This window comes from Sorex fumeus, unplaced genomic scaffold, assembly GCF_029834395.1.
Source record: "Sorex fumeus unplaced genomic scaffold, SorFum_2.1 ptg000006l, whole genome shotgun sequence".
Lineage (NCBI taxonomy): Eukaryota > Metazoa > Chordata > Mammalia > Eulipotyphla > Soricidae > Sorex > Sorex fumeus.
In genome coordinates this window covers 22,421,369-22,430,139 of record NW_026606063.1, presented here as the reverse complement: position 1 = coordinate 22,430,139, position 8,771 = coordinate 22,421,369, and the positions used below count along the sequence as shown (strand labels likewise).

Genomic DNA, 8,771 nt, shown 5'->3' with positions numbered 1-8,771 from the left:
CCGCGCGGCCGCATTCACGGCCGCGCGACATCTTAACAGAACTTTTTTGTTATGACATCTTATTGTCTTATTCCTACTTTGGACAAACTTGCAGGCTATCGAATGTAGCCTGCCCACAGGGCAGAGTCTGGCAAACTCCCCGTGGCGTACCAAATATGCCAAATACCAGTAACAATGATGGGTCTCATTCTCCTAAAGAGCCTTGAATATAATCTCAGGGCTAGGATGAAAGAGACGTTACTGGGGCCTGCTCGAGGCAATCGACGAATAACAGGATGATGAAATGAAATGAATGAAATTATATCAACAGTTGTGGCTCTTTTCTACATTAAAGTATATTTTTTGATAATTTGGCTATTTCTGGGCGGGTGGAATTGGGAACAGATTCAGATGAGATCAAAATTTAAATAGCAGGCAAAATGTAAAGGACAGTGTAAAGCATATTCCTCATATTCTTGAAGATTTGTCACTGGATGTGCCAAAGACCTGAACAGAACAGGAAAAACAGTGACCTTCCTCAAACAAGAGAGAATTATCTGGCACATGGCCTTCCGCTTTTATTTGCAGCTGAGTCTTCCTGGTTTTTCAGCAGACTGTTTGGGTGCAAATTGTCTCTCTTCCCTAAGTAAATCTTCAGCTTTCCAATATTCCCCATCAGAATTTGGATTTTCTAAGCCTCCACAATCACATGATCCAATCTCTTAAAATGAGTCTCTTACCATATATCTGCACATTTATTGGCTCTGTTTCTCTGGAGTATCCTGAAAAACACAAAGTAAAATGATAAAATATGCACTCTTTGTGACTGATTGTTTAATATATCATTATGTTTTCAAAGTTTATTTATTATGCAACATGTCCAAAGAAACACTTTTAAGGCTGGATAATATTTTATTGTATGCATATACTGTGGGTTGGAGCAATAGTACAGAAGTAGGGCATTTGCCATGCACGCAGCTGGCCCAGCCGACCAGGGTTCGATTTCTTCGCCCCTCTCGGAGAGCCCGGCAAGCTACAAAAAGTATCTTGCCCACACAGCAAAGCCTAGCAAGCTACCCGTGATGTATTCGATATGCCAAACACAGTAATAACAAGTCTCACAATGGAGATGTTACTGTGTCCACTTGAGCAAATCAATGAACATGGGAGGACAGTGCTACAGTGCTACATATACTGTAATTTTTATTCATTCATGGACATAGGCCATTGCCATATTTAGGTAATTGTTAATAGTTCTGCTTTAAATAGAGGGGTACAAATATAGCTGAGATGAAGCTTTAATTTTGTTGAGTGTATATACAAAAATAGAACTGATAGCTTATACAGTGATTATATGTTTAATTCTCAAGGAAAAACCATTTTCCACAGTGACTGTATAATTTGCCATTTCACTAGAAATACATGCAAGTTCTCATTTCTCCACATCCTCACCAATGCTTGCCAATTTTCTGTTATTTTCTTTTGACAATAACTATTCTAATGAATATTTAGTTTTGATTTGTATTTCCTGTTGACTACTGAGGTTGAGTTCTGTGTTTTTGACCATTTACATATATCTTCCTTAGAGATAAGTCTGTCCAAGACCTTTGCTTATTTTTAATTAGGTTGTTTTTTATGTAGTTGTTAAGTTTCAGGAGTTATAGAGGAAGATTTATTGTTACTGGGAGATATTAAAGATTTATTCCCATCATATTTTATCTAGGATTTATTCTTCAGCTCTACATCTTTATGATTTTTTGTTTTGTTGGTTTTTCAAGATTTGTTATCCTGCAACTTGTTAGTTTTATAAGTAATTAACATCTCCCTAGTGCCATTATGCTCTATCAGGAACACGTCAATGAGTATCTTTCCTCTAAGTAACCCCTTCTGTTTTTATCTGATTTAATAATCTCCCTGGTATCCTGTCAATAAAGACCTAATCATAAAACTCTCAGTATTTGATTCTAAATGTCAGACTCACAAATACATAACTCAAATTTCAGGTGATTATTTTTATTTCTGAACATAAGACTGCTTATAGCACTCAGGAGACAATGAGAGAGATTTTTACAATAGAAAGAAAGAAAATATAAACTTTTTCGTTGTATAGGCAACTTTTGGTTCTTGTGAATTTATATCACACTTGGAGAAGTTTGGAGTAGAAAAGTTAAAAACAATATTTTCTATGTAATACATAGCTATATAATACATTAATTATCTAATGTATATTAAAATTTAATATATATGCTCATTCCTTATAATCACTTAATCACTTAACTTCCCATTAGTTGTCGATTTGCTCGAGCGGGCGCCAGTAACGTCTGGCATCTGTTCACTCTGGGAACATGAAGAGCCTCAAACCGATCATTCATGATCTTGACGAAGAAGTCTGACCATCTGGTAGGTGGGCAGCCACGCGGTCTTTGACATCCCGTGGAATCCAGTCGGTAAGAGCTCTAGTTCAGCGGTCGTCTTTAAATCTCATTACGTGACCAGCCCATCTGATTTTTGACACCTTGGCAAATGAGACAGCGTCCCTGATTCTTGATTGTCGACGGATGTCAGAACTCCGGATTCGTTCTCTCATTTGAGTGAAACGTGATATTCCAAGCATAGCTCTTTCTATTCTTCTTTGGGAGACCTGAATAGCGTTTTCATCTTGTTTGCCTAGGGCCCAGGTCTCTGAGGCATATGTCAATGCAGGAAGAACAGTGGAATCAAAGAGATGTGCTCGGAGCCGGAGGTTCTTCGTCCTCTTAGCTATTTCTTCGATGTTCTTGAAGGCGTTCCAAGCCGCTCTCTTCCTCCTGCGCAGCTCGGGGGCCAGGTCATTTGTCATGTTGACTTCTCAACCTAGGTACACATAGCTATTGCATTCGGAGATGGTCATTCCGTTGAAAGCAAATGGGGCGTCAGGAACGAGGCTGTTTCTCATGAACATTGTCTTCAAAAGATTCAGCTGTAGTCCTACCTTTCCACACTCACGGTCAAAGTCGGCCAACATTTGTGCCGCTTGGCTGATTTTGGTGTTATTAAAACAATGTCATCAGCAAAGCAGAGGTGGTGTAGTTGCCGACCATCTATCTTCACTCCCATTCCTTCCCATTCCAGTCATCGCATGATGTTCTCGAGGGTGGCACTGAAGAGTTTCGGTGAAATGGTATCACCCTGCAGCACCCCTCTCTTGATATCAACGATCACTTCTTTGTAGAATGGTGAGATCCTGGTAGTGAATCCACAATACAGCTCACGGAGGATCCTGATGTATTGGGCTTGAATGCCCTGATTGGCTAGGGCTTCAATGACCGCTTCCGTCTCAACAGAATCAAAGGCCTTCTTTAAATCAATGAACGTTAAACAGAGCGGCATCTTGAACTCCCGAGAAACCTCAATGAGCTTGGTTATCATGTGGATATGGTCGATGGTGCTGAATCCTTTGTGGAACCCGGCTTGCTCGCATGGTTGTCCTTCATCTAGTGTTCTGCCAATCCTATTTAGGATGACTCGAGTGAACAACTTGTAGATGACAGACAATAGGCAGATCGGGCGATAGTTGCCAATGTCATGGATGTCTCCCTTCTTGAACAATAGTACGGTTCTGCTGGTTTTCCATTGGGACGGAAACTTGCATTCAGACAGGTAGCGAGTGAAGAGCCGAGCCAGTGTATTGATGAGTACTAACGGCAGGTTCTTCAGGTGTTCAGGTCTGACCTTGTCTGGGCTGGGTGCTGTTTGTTTCTTTACCGACTAAATGGCGTGTCAGATTTCGGAAGGGAGAACATTGGGAACGACATATCCATCCTGTGGAATTTGGTATGTCGGCAAGTGGACATGGCTATCGAAGAGATTTGAGTAGAAGTCATGCATAATCTTCTCCACTGCCTTTCTGGAGGATGTGATGGATCCATCAGGATGTCGGAGGGCAGTCATCTTGGTCTTGTAGTTGACAAAGGACAGGCAGGCGTTACGAATACTTTTCCCGGTTTCTGCTGCATCTACCAGTACTTCTGCTGTTCTCTCTTTGAGGTCTTCCTTGATCGCATCTCTGCACTGCTTTGCGAGCTTGTGGTTACCTGAGGCATGCGCCAAACCACGCTGGCGAATTAGCTCAAGAGTTTTTGAAGAGAGGCGATTTTTTGTGGCTATCTCTCTCTTGGCGTTCCTCGCACATTCATGGAGGTGCTGAAGCAGTCGATCATATTCCTCGTCAATGTTGTCAACAACTGCATCTTCCCATGTTGCCGCCATAGTACCAAAGAGTTCCCAGTTGGTGGTCATTCTGGGAGTTCTCTTTTTGAACTTTGCAGCCCTTTCTCCCCGCTCTGTGAAGTAGAATTTTGCACGAAGGATACGGTGGTCCGTTCCTTTTCGAAATTTTGGGACAACAGCGACATCGGTCAGGCAAAACCGTCGACTGAATATGATGTGGTCTATTTCCTTGTGGAATCGTCCACTGGGAGACTCCCATGTCCATCGTTTAGGTTCTGCCTTCTGGAACTGTGAGTTACCATGGATGGTCTTGGTCAACATGATGAACTCAGACAGTCTCTCACCCTGTTCGTTCCATTCTAGGCCATGGGTCCCGATGTGAAGTTCTTCAGCTGATCTTCTCGGTCCTATCTTGGCATTAAAATCACCCACAATGATCTTGTAGAAGGTATGGTCTTCTTTGTAGAACTTCTCTATATCCATGTAGAACTTCTCAATTTCTGTTTCATCATAATGAGATGTTGGTGCGTAGACAATGAAGATAGAAACTGCAGGCAGTGAGCCATATCTATTCAAATGTAAACGTCCAATTCGGGTTGTTAGGCATTCGAATGAATCAATGCTCTTGGCCAAGTTTGTGTTGATAAGGACACCTACGCCTCCAACACCTCTTTTATCGCATGTTCCGAGGAACAATTCTTCTCCAGTGTCGAAAACGGCATGGTGAGATTCGTGCCTTCTTGTCTCGGTCAGACCAATGATGTTGTACTTGATCATTCGCGCTTGTACCATCAGGTCCTCGATGGATGCATCTGATGCTAGCGTACGTGCACTGAAAGTACAGACGATCATTTTTTACTTCCTTCATTGTGGCAGCCTAGGTCGGCCTTGAGATTTTGTCGGCCTCTCCTTTCTCATCCTTCTCAGTGCTGCCATGTCGGTGAAGCCTTCAGAGTCAGGTGAATGGGACCAGTTGTAGTTACTGGTTTTGGCATATCGAATACACAACGGATAGCTTGCCAGGCTCTTCCGTGCAGGCGGAATATTCTCGGTATCTTGCCAGTCTTTCCGAGAGGGATAGAGGCTTTTGGGGCGACCTCTAATCACCCTTGTAGGTGTTACCATATTTGAACCCTATCAAATATGGTACGACAATTCCGGAAGATGGGTATTTAGTGTCTTATGATGTGTCTCGCGGCCGCTTTGCGGCCGTGCGGGTCCGAAAAGCGTCCTGGAGTGTGGCAACGACTGGGTAGTGGAGGTAGTGTCAATAGTGGAAGTCTGCCAGTGGGGTATTTATCTGGGTAGGGTGGGTCTTCTGTGCGCAATTTGATCCCTGGGTGGTTGATGGAAGCAGACAGGGCAGGGTAGGGTGGGGCTCCTGATTAGAATCCCTTTGTCACCTGTGGTTGGTGGGAGCAAGCAGAGAAGCTCTGTCCCTGGGTCCACTGAGCCTGGAGTCCAAGGTCTCAGAGAGTTCCACTTATCTTGTTCTGTGGGTCTTCAGTCGTGCGTGAGTCTCGGCTGGAGCGGCCACGTGGGTCCGGAAAGCGTCCTGTGGTTGGTGGGAGCAAGCAGAGAAACTCTGTCCCCGGGTCCGCCGAGCCTGGAGTCCAAGGTCTCAGAGAGTTCCACTTATCTTGTTCTGTGGGTCTTCAGTCGTGCGTGAGTCTTGGCCGGAACTGCCACATGGGTCCGGAAAGCATCCTGGAGTGTGGCAACAGCTGGGTAGTGGAGGTAGTGTCGATAGTGGAAGTCTGCCAGATTAGCATGGCCCCTGCACAAGGATGACACGCAAATTCCTTATAATAAGCAATCATTTTAATAAGTCACATTTTTTTTCTTTTTTTTCCTTTTTGGGTTACACCAGGAGCAATACTTAGGAATTACTCCTAGCTCTTATGCACTCAGGAATTACTCCTGAAGGTACTCAGGGGACCATATGGGATGCCAAGGATCCATCCCAGGTCAACCACATGCAAGGCAAATACCCTACCCACTGTACTATCACTCTAGCCCCATAAGTCACATTTTTGGCTCTAAAATATTTATTAACTGATTATTTTTTATCTAACAGAAAATTCAGTTTAGTGTAAGTATTTAACCAAATGTTTGTTTATTTGGAGGCCAGATATTTTACCATGGTGCTAAATTGTTACTATCCAAATCATAACATTTTAGAAATCATATCAAAGTTGGAAAAGAAACAAAAACCACTGTCATAGAAGAAAGGTGCCTTGGATGGTAAGAACCCTGGCTAAAATCTTGTCATTGGAGACAGAACTCCAATCCCCTCCTCAGCCAACATCAGCATCACACTCTCATAAGCTGAAGCACAAGGTGACATATGTGTGGGCTCAGCACACAATCCTCAAGCTCCAGACATTTGTATGCAAGCTCTATTCAACATGTAGGGATTGTGGGCACAAAGGGAACCTGACTAAAAGCCTGCTCCTGGGGACGGTGAGGAAAGGGAGAAGAAGACACATTCGAGAGAGTATTGAATCAAGCCTGGTTTGGTTTTGGGTTTTGGGGGGGATTTTTAAAAAATTATTTTAATCACCATGAGATAGTTATAGATTCTCATGGTTATGTTTCAGTCATATAATGATTGAGCACCCATCCCTCCACCAGTGCCCATTCTCCATCACCAATGATCTCAGTATCCCTCTTGCCACCCCTACCCCACCCCACCTGCCTCTGTGGCAGATACATTCCCTTTTACTTACTCCTTTTGGGTGTTATCATTTACAATACAAGTACTAAATGGCCATCGTGTTTGGCCCATAGTCTACTTTCAGCATGCAACTCCTATCCCAAGTGAGCCCTCCAATCATCATTTACTTAGCAGTCCCTTCTCTATCCCAGCTGCCTTTTCCCCCAGCACATGAGATCAGCTTCCAAGCCATGGAGTAACCCTGATGGCCCTTATCTCTACTATCCTTAGGTGTTAATAACATAACAGGAATCAAGCCTGTTTTTGTGTCTGCTGCCACTTTATCCCCAGACTTTCAGTACTGCTGGAAGTGCTGTTTTACACAGTTTGGGGCCAGGTACCAGCTACTCCACAGTCAAGGAGGCCAGGGGTTGCATCCTTAACACATTCCTGGGCACCCTCCTATATGTGCTAATGGAATACCCGGGGATGGCTCTGAGCATGACCTACTGCAACTAGTCCCCTTGTTTTTTACAATTGTGACTCATGAGAAACACTGCACTTATATTTATTAGAATATACCAGAATTCATTATTCACCAAAGCATTAACTAACATGTTCTTTGTCAGCAATCTTTTCTGTGATAATGGGCATTTGGTGCTATTATTTATTCTAAATTTTAGTTCTCTTCATAACATGTGTTAAATGGGACTTAACTCATCTTTACTTTTTCATTTCTATTGAAGAACACAATTTGAGAAAAAACAAGTGACAAATACCTACATTTGGGCGGGGAGGTGTCAGTCATAAAATGTTCAAACACCCAATTCTTCATCAGTGTACACTTCTTACTACCAATGTCACCAGTTTTCCTCAACATCCCCTATGGTAGGCACCTCTCTCTCTATTTTTTTTCTCCCCCCCCCCCCCAGTTTATACCTTTCCCTCAAGATAATAAGACCAAAGAACATGAATGAGCGTGAGAGTTTCTCTGAAGAGAATTGTCAACCTAGGGAAACCATGACATTATGCCAGTCCTTCCTCTGGGGTCTGTTTCCCTGCCTAGCCTGAAGCAAAAAAAGGCAAAATCACAGAAGATTTACTTTTTGACATTAGGGTCAAACACCTAGAGAGGAAATTTTACTGAGATGATAAAAAGCTGCATCTGGAGTTGCAGTCAGTAAACAAGAGCTCTGTAAAAATCATCCTTAGGATAATTTGGCCTCCAACTCCTGAAGTCAGGAGAGGTAAAAAAAGATTCTGGTGCTGGTTCTCACCAGGACAAGTCTGAAGGTAAAGATTTAACTAGCACTTTCCCTAAGACAGAGATTAAAAAGAGAACTAAGGAATGCAATGTGTACTTTCACTGCAAGAGGGGCTGAGGCAGATTTTCCACTGACCAAAATTACTCATCTTTAAAGGACCTTACCCAGGTCAAACAAGGAAACCCAGAAGGCAACGCTTTGTGAAGTAAACTACTGGTACAGCAATTGGTGGGGTGACAAGCCTGTCCAGAATACCACCCGCATCAAAGAATGACAGGGAGAAAGATGGAGGTAAAAGTCCCCATGGGAGAAAGTTAGCATCTGGGAACCTACTCCAAAGATTTGGCACCGATTGCAAATTTCAGCATGAGTCACTGAACTTTGCCCTATGCCTCCTGTTTCTCCTATTCTCTGCTCTAATCCTGAGAAACAGAAACAGCACAGGGATAGGGAATAATCTCAGCAGAGTGGGGGGGAGGGAGGGCGGTGAAAAATTGACCATGTTATGCTAACCCGGGTCCTGCCATTCTCTTAGCCTGCACTAAGAGAATAAAAAATATTTGGAATAGGAAGAGCAGTGCATATATTGATTTAGATTGAACTGGACTTTTTAATACCTGAAAGTCAGACTGCTCTTATACTAGAGAAATGACTGAAAAATG

The 8,771-nt window shown here is 43.1% G+C and overlaps 1 pseudogene; it reads left to right on the top strand.

Moving 5' to 3' along the window:
- Positions 1-5,949: 5,949 nt before the first annotated feature.
- On the top strand, positions 5,950-6,010 carry LOC130038211 (uncharacterized; annotated as a pseudogene).
- The last annotated feature ends 2,761 nt before the right edge of the window (positions 6,011-8,771 follow it).